We start from the raw sequence: 8470 nt of genomic DNA, 5'->3' as shown, positions 1-8470 counted from the left end.
GCTTGCACCATGACTCTGGATACTCACTCGGAAACCTGGACAGGCCTGTTGTCCCCTGACCTGGCTTGTTCCTCTTTCCTGTCTTATGAAGTAGTGATGAGTAATTTTTGATCCTGCTTTCATAGGACAAAATTTGAGAAATTAAGTTAAAACAACGGAAAGAACGTATTCCCCATCTAGGTAGTAGAGCTTCGGTTATTTGCCTCTGTGGAAGAGACACATTTTGGAATCCCTCCCCCAAGAGAGATTTTTAAAAGAAAGAAGAGGGACCAGCAGTTAGCGTAATGGCTATGTCGCTGGACTCCCATGTAGTCCACTGCGGTTCGAGTCACAGACCTGGTGGCTTGAACTCACGCCAGGCATGTGTGCGTGCATGCCCAGGATCCGGAGAGGAGAATGGAGGAGAAGGGATTGCAGCGTGGCCACCCCTCCTGGGGGGTGATTTCTCACTTTCTGTATCTCTGTCTCTCTCTGTCTGTCTGGCGAGCACACGCCCCTTAAAGCAAAAACCTCTCCAAAAAAAAAAGGAAGAGATCAATTATACTGTTCTAGGCAGTATTACCGAGTCACTTACATGCGTATAGCTTTACGCTGTTCACAGAGCACATGCATTTATGGGACCTCATCTGATTCTCATAAGGACTTTATAGCTATAGGTATTACTGTATTTAGGATGAGGAAACTGGGATGCAAGGCACCTGTGTTTTCTCTATGACCACACAGAGAGAGGCAGAGACACAATCAGAATATTAAGTATTTCCTATAAACAGGCAACACCAAAGTTTAAGGCCAGGTCCCTGAAACTGTAGTGGCCTGAAAATCGTTATAATCACTTAATCTGCTTGAGCACTACTGATGCTAGTGTGCCATGTGTTAGCACATCTGATCTTCACAGCAATCTTTGCATGGGTACTATCTTCATCTTCTTTTTTTTTTTTTTGGGGGGGTTTTTTTTTTTTTTTTTTTTGCTATAGGTCACATGCCCTCACCAGTAAGAGAGACACAGAGAGACAGAAAGCAAGAAATCACCCACCCCCAGAGGGGATGGCCATATCGCAATCCCTTCTCCTCTATTCTCCTCTCGGTATCTTGGGCACACACGCTCATATGCCTGGCATGAGTTTAAGCCACCAGGTCCGGGATTTGAGCTGCGGTTGACTACATGGGAGTCCAGCAACATAGCCATTACGCCAACTGCTGGGTCCTTCATCTTCATTTTTTTCAAATTAGAAAATTAGGGGTACCGAGAAAACAATTGCTGTTCAAGATCACCCAGTTGGTAAGTTGCCAAGGCAGGATTTGAACTCAGAGGGTCTGACCTGAGATCTTCACCACAAATGGTAATCTCAAGAAAAGAGATGAAGATGCCAGTCATCACAGGTAGCATGTAATATCTGAAGGGTCTGCTTGCTATTCAAGGATGGGGCAGAGTGTGTCTCTGGGATTTTGAAAAGCAGGGAAACATCACACCCAGAGAAAAACTGGTCTCCTATTTCAGAAGCCTTTGTGAAGTCCTGGACTCCTAAGAACAGAGAATAGCAGCAGCATTTAAAGCTGAGTTATGGGCTGGCGTCTTGGTCTGGTGGTTAAGGGAGTTGATTCCACATGGCCAGCCACCACACTGGAAGGTATGCCTGCCCCAAATCCAAACAGGATGGAAATGCTGAAGGGATTGCAGTAAGACCACATCCCACTGGGGGATGCTTTCTTCTTCTTCCTCCTCCTCCTCCTCCTCCTCCTCCTCCTCTTCTTCCTCCTCCTCTTCCTCCTCCTTCTCCTCCTCCTCCTCCTCCTCCTCTTCTTCTTCTTCTTCTCCTCTCTCTCTCTCTCTCTCTCTCTCTTTGTGTGTGTGTGTGTGTATGTGTGTGTCTCACTCTGGTGTGGGCATAGGTTCTGGGTTCAAATCTTGGGAATGGCAGGCAGGCACATGCCCGTGATCCAGGCTGGCTGAGGCTGGCATTAGATCATGGCATGAAGACCCTATTGAGAATACCTGTCTCTTGAAAAAATAAATACAAAAAACAAAAAGTGCTGAATGAAAGTGAGAATGAATTGGAAGAGTGTGCCCTTGCTCCTCCCCAGGTAACATTCAGTGTTTCTCCAAGGGCAAGGAGCCACATATACCCCAGAAATGTGGGCGCTGGCATTATAGGTTGCTAGGCTACTGTGGCAGGGCCCTGGGGCTAAGCATGGGTCTGTACAGTGCCTGAAAAAGAGAAGAGGCAGCCCTAGAAAACTACAGAACACAGGCAGACACTGCATCAGTAGTCAACTAGTAGCCCAACACAGTGGGGGGCTCCCTTAGCCAAAAGAAAGGGAATGGCTTTTGGGTTTTTCTTCAAAACTGCTCACTGTGAGTTAAGCTGCCATCCCCCCATGTCAGAGAGGGGACAAGGGTCTGGAGAGTTGCTGGATGAAGCAACTTGGCCCTTGTAGCGGAAGGTAAATTGGCAGGGCTCCTTGAGGCCTGGGCTGCTGAGGTAACACGCATGACTGCTCCCGGCAGCAGCATGGGCTCTGACACCGAGCCCGGGGAGGCCTGGCGGCTCACAGGCTAGGGATTGCTGCCGAGAGCCCTGGAGTTGGACAATTGGACTGCTCACAGTTGGGCCACTTTGGGCTGCTACTAGTTCCGGCCTTTGCTGGATGCTGTTTTCTCTTTTCAGAATCCTCCTGGTGCACAGCCCCCTTCCCTTCTGTTTTCATCCTCACCCTATACAAAGGATAAGCTAAATATTCAAGCCCCTACCTTCCCAATATCCAGTCAATTAACTCATTCATTTACTAATTCATCCATTAATCCATCCTGATTAATCATTTCATCATTTACTGGCCTCCGACTATATGCCCAGCCCCGTGCCAGGCACCATATACCTAGCACAGACATGAGGAAGACACGGCACTTCCTCTTGAGGAGCTTCTAGACTTGATCTAGGAGGTTAAAACGCAACAATCAACTTCAGTAAGAAAATAATGAAGCAAGGATTTGTGAACTATAACTACAAAAGCCAGGTAAGATGGCAGGTTCCACCTACTGACTTAAAATTCACACTGGGCGCATGTGTGTGCGTGCCCATGATCCTGAGAGGAGAATGGAGAAGAGATTGTGGCATGGCCATCCCCACGTGGGAGGGTGATTTCTTGCTGTCTCTCTGTCTCTCTCTGTCTCTCTGGTGAATGCATGTGCCCTATAGCAAAAATCTCTCTCTCAAAAAAAAAAAAAAAAAGATTCATGGAACCAACAGTTGGCATAATGACTATGTCACTAGACTCCCATGTAGTTGACCATGGTTCGCATCCTGAATCAGGTGACTTAAATGCACGCCAGGCCCATGTGTATGTATGCCCAAGATTCCCAGAGGAGAATGGAGGAGAAAGGATCACGGTGTGGCCATTCCCCTGGTGGATGATTTCTCACTTTCTGTCTCTCTCTGTCTTTTTGGCGAGCACATGTGCCCTATAGCAAAAAGCCTCTCAAAAAAAAAAAAAAGAAAAAGAGAGAGAGAGAGAGAGAGAATCTCAGTTTAGGGGCCAGGTGGCAGCACAGTGGTAATACAACTGGACCCTCATGGGAGGTACAGGGTTTACATCCCAGGGTCTTCCTGAGCACACCAGGTACACGTGTGTACCTGTGATCTTGGCTAGCTAAGACAAGTATGGTAGATCATGCATAAAGACCCTGATGGGGATAATTCTTTCTGTCTTCTCTTCCCAAAATTTGGTTCTCTCTCTATCATGGAAGAAATAAATAAACTAAAAACAAAATAATACTCAATGTAGTTGGCTGATTCCCCACAGAAATTCTTTGTTGAGTCTTTTTGCCTAAGTTTTGGTGGCCCAGTATGCTCATCAGTGGAAGGGCTGACCTCCTGTTTATTTGTGTAGTAGGTATTCATGAACTTATCTTTATCTTTAGTAAGGAGCCTTCTTTTTAAAACGCACTTTCTCCTGGGCAGTTATTACCGCTCACAGTCCTCTGTACCTTTGAGACCGGGATGGGCTGTCCTTCTACAACTTACTCCCCCCTGAGGTCCTCGGGTGGATTAGGAGAGCTGGAAAAGCTTCAGGTAGAAGTCACTAAGATACTCAGGGAGCAGACTCCAATCTGCCCCACCTCACTGCAAGCACAGAAAAGTATGTAGGAGGTCACGACATGGGACAGGAGGCAGGAGCAATTTTCACCAGGTCCAGAACTCGAACCACAGTTGATTACACAGGAAACCAATAACATAAACATTATGCCATCTGCTGGGCCCTAAACTGAGTTTCTTGATCAACGGTTATGTTGAGTGTTTTACTGGACTTCTAGCTTTTGTTCACCTATTTAAGAAAAATGTATGGAGAACCAGAGTTTTGCCCTGTGTTCCTAGAAGGGGAAGTACCTTGGAACTGTGCCAATCTTGCACAGAGATGGCTCAGAAGCTACTGCTGGGGTTCATTGTTAGATTGCATGAGCAGTCACAGAGCAAGTATCTGAAGAATGATGTATAGATAATGATGGGGATAGAGGGAGGGCTGGTCTGAGAGTATTCTTCCTGATGGAAAGGGCTTACTGAATGGGAGTGAGGGGTAGTCTGAACACAAGATGAGAGGATGGCACCCAAAACTTTTGTCAGCTTCCCCGTTGGTCCTGGAGGGAATGAGATGACAGGATATGTCCCACTCACTAATCACAGAGTTTTAGTTCTTAAGAGAAACTTCGAGACCTGTAGGCCACCTCTCTTGTTTTATAGATGACGAAATGGGGAAGTAAAATGACATGTCCAAGAACGCAGAGGTAATTGGGTATAAAGATGGGTCTCAGCTCCTGTTTTTTAGCCTAAAGACAATCAGCTCCCTTCGCATTGTCCACCCCTAGGCACTACAGGCTCCTCTGGGGAGGCGAGTGGCAGCAGTTGCGGCATTGGGTATTTTGGAGTAGATGATCAGATTCCTTATATGTGCCACTCAATGGGCTACAAGTATAGCTTTACAGAGAGGTTCAAAACAAATAATTTTGCATGACTTAGGAGACAAGGGACTGATGATAACTACTAGTGTAAGCGGCTATCTGAGAAGTGTCAGGGTAGTGACATTGTTCGTAACTTTAAGTTTTTAAATGGACTCATGCCCAGAAACCATGATCTCTCTCTTGGGCTCCAAGTCCATGCGTCCATGCTGCTCATGCGTGACCTCTGGCACTCATGTCATTCACAATCTTCCCCCTTTTGGAACATTTTTACTAGTCTGAGAGGCAATTAAAAATGGTTGTTCATTCCATTAGGTGATCTCAACTTAATTTTGGATTCTGTGAATTTTTATTGCTAGAAGCTGGTTCCTTTTTATCCAAGTAGAAAGACGATGGAAACGTTTCTGCCTTGCCCTTCACATTTGATTGATACTTTTCACTTTGAAAGCTAATTATATCTGATGTGAAGGAAAAATGAAATTCAGAAATATGGGTGTTCTTTTCATGAATTTTCACTTTGAAAATTTGGGTCATCTGTTCTGTTTTCTCATGCCTCAGTTTACTCATCTACCAATGAAGCTATTATTCAAGGTTGTCTATAAAGAGTGAGTTAAAAGATTGACTCACTGACTGTAATCCATAGTCTCAGAATCACAGTCTGGAAAGACCTCCAGAGTCACCCTGTCTGCCCCTTTACTCATTGCTGGAATGTTCTCCACAGCATTCCTGACAGGTGGTGTTCAGCAACAGAGTAAACTCTTCCAGCGACTGCAACTCTCTGAATTCAAGGCAACCATTTCATTTCTGAAAAGATCTAGTTGTTAGAATGTTCTTCCTTACACTCAAACACCTTCCTATGATATCTGTCTATTGATTTTTGTTCTGCCCTTTGAAGCAAAGTAAAACAGATGGAATCTTTGCTACATTTCGATTACTCAGGTTTGACTTCTCTTTTGTAGGCACTTTTGAAAGTTGTTTGAGGTACACTGCAGAACATTTTGAGAAAAACAAGTATCATTTCATTTGTCATGGCCACTCCTGTTATTAGTGAACTCCCAATTAAGCAAACAAAGATGTGTTCCAGTGAAGTGAAAAACCTATTGTATATGCGTGTTCAATACATCAGGCTTCTCAGACTGAGGTAACCTAATATCTGTACCACGCGTCACTAAATCCTGCCTGAATGAAGACTGTTCTCTCATCTGCAATGTTTACACACAGAAGAAATGGCCGTATTTTAATAGCCTAGCCCGAAAGTAAAGGACCTGAGTTTGCATAAGACTTTCGGATGTGCTACCTTGGATATGTTTATAAATGTTACCATTTAACATCAAAAGTCTACAGCACCAATAGCAGAGGTTTTAATTCAAGCCCATACCTTAGGGGCTACAAGAAATATTGTTCACTTATTTGTTCAGCAAATATTTGTTATCTATTATGTGCTGCTAAATGTTATAGATGTTTGTGTTACATCAGAGAACAAACAGGAAACAAAATTCCATGTTCTTGTAAAGCTTACATTATGGTGATAGGATTTTTTAAAATGTGCATTACAATATTATAACAAATAAGTAGATTACACTGATGGTTAAGAGGTTCACACTCTGTAAAGAAAAAAAAAATGAAACAGAACAAGGTCAGGAGCTGGAATACTACAAGGTGAGGGTGAAGTTTGTAATAGTAAATAAGGTAGCAGGGTGGGCCTATTGAAGAACTGTGACAGTTGGACAGAGACTTACTAGGAAAGAAACGGAAGACAGGAAGAAACCCAAGAGACAGTAAAATATAAAACTGCACCAGTCTTGAGCATTTTAAAAGCCGAAATAGAAATCATGGACAATTGTCTTTAAAATGCTAAATGTGATTTGGCATTGCGAACCTTAGCTTTGTGACAGGAGATCTTGTTTCGGTGTGAGTGTGGTTAGTTGTGTTAAGAGGGGAGAGGTGAGATTTCTGCTGGGTTGTGTCAGCATTGCCTAGAGAGTAGGCCAACACAAAGCCAAAAGGTGATTTGTGAAACTCTGGAAGATAGGAGAAGTAAACCTGCAGTGTCAGAGTCGTAACCCAAATGTATTACCGAAGGCAGGAAGGATGAAGTGGATCCAAGATGGCGCCTCCACAGCACAGGAGGGGAGAAAGGATCCCGCCAGCATAAGGATTCTAACTGAGGGGGTAGTTACAAAATACATCTTAGGCTGCATCTCTCTGCACTGTTCTGAAAGAAGAATAAATCAGGAAGATAAATCAGGGAGACACCCCTGCACATACACGCCCTCTCTAAATTGAGCTGAGAAGGAGATGTTTGCACTTTCTGTTTCTATCATGGTTAGAAATGTTGGAAAGGTTGTGCCTAGGGGCTACATCCTAAGGAAACTTACTGTGAGCCAATAGACAGGACATAGATTCAAAAACATACTTTGGATCTAGGGAGACAAAGGATGGGGCGGCTTTGTCAGAAGAAGCTATCCTCTCAAGGTTTACAAATCTGTTAAAAAAAATTAAAAATCTAATTTTTGAATCTCTGAAGCCTTGTTTGTGATAGATCTCTACTGTGACTGTGGATTGCCCCATATTCCCTCTACCTCGGGACAGCTTCGTGACGGCACCTAAGTGAGTTTTGTGTGTTCTGTAGTGAGGAAACTATGGAGAAACCAGAGCTGGGGAACTTAGGTCATAGAGGCGCAGGGCTTACATGATGGAATCCTCACCCCCGACACACGATGCTTTCACTCTTGAGGATGCGGGACAGCTGAATCCAGCCATTAGGCACCTAGGAAAATATTTGAGAATTGAACATTTTTCAGCCTCCAAAGGAAACGACAAAACTGCACAGAATAAATATTTAATTTGCAGAAATGACATTATGACAACGTCTTTAATGGCTAAATTTAGTATTAATAAAACCGACACTGCACTGGAAAACAATGTACAGATTTTCTCTTTTACAAGAATTTCTAAGTAGGCATAAGAACGGCCAGGAAACCACCGCCAATCATGATTTAAAGTACGCCATAGCCAAAAAATTTCAAAGGCAAAATTATAATTTTAAAATTTATTTTTGTAACAAAAAAACCCCTCTATATTTAATGTAGGAAGTGGGTACACTTTAGTATGTATGATGAAAGTGGGGTCAGGACCTCCAAAAGTAAGTAGGTCTAGGGCTGGAAGACGGGAGCATAGTCCTGACCTGAGGTTCATTCACTGGATGTCGGGGGAACAAGAACCCACGTAATCTGCACAGACAAAGGTGCGTGAAGACAAAGCAGCAGTTCCACTCGAGGCTTCAGAGAAAAGGTCTCCAGTTCACACAGCAGGATTCTGGGTTAGGAAAACCACTTTGCTCCAGCTTCCTGTGGGCTAACTCTGCCCAGTCCCCCACCCGTGCTCCTACCCCCCTCCTCTTTCCGTAACATGGCCTCATTCATTTACTTCCGTAGCTCCTTTCTGGAACAAATTCTCACATAGCGATCCTTTCCAGAATGGTACAGTAACAGAGTTCTCAAAGGCTTTGATTGATGGGGT

Source organism: Tupaia chinensis, unplaced genomic scaffold (genome assembly GCF_000334495.1).
Source record: "Tupaia chinensis unplaced genomic scaffold, TupChi_1.0 Scaffold000532_1, whole genome shotgun sequence".
NCBI classification, from domain to species: Eukaryota; Metazoa; Chordata; class Mammalia; order Scandentia; family Tupaiidae; genus Tupaia; species Tupaia belangeri.
This window is presented reverse-complemented; position numbering follows the sequence as displayed.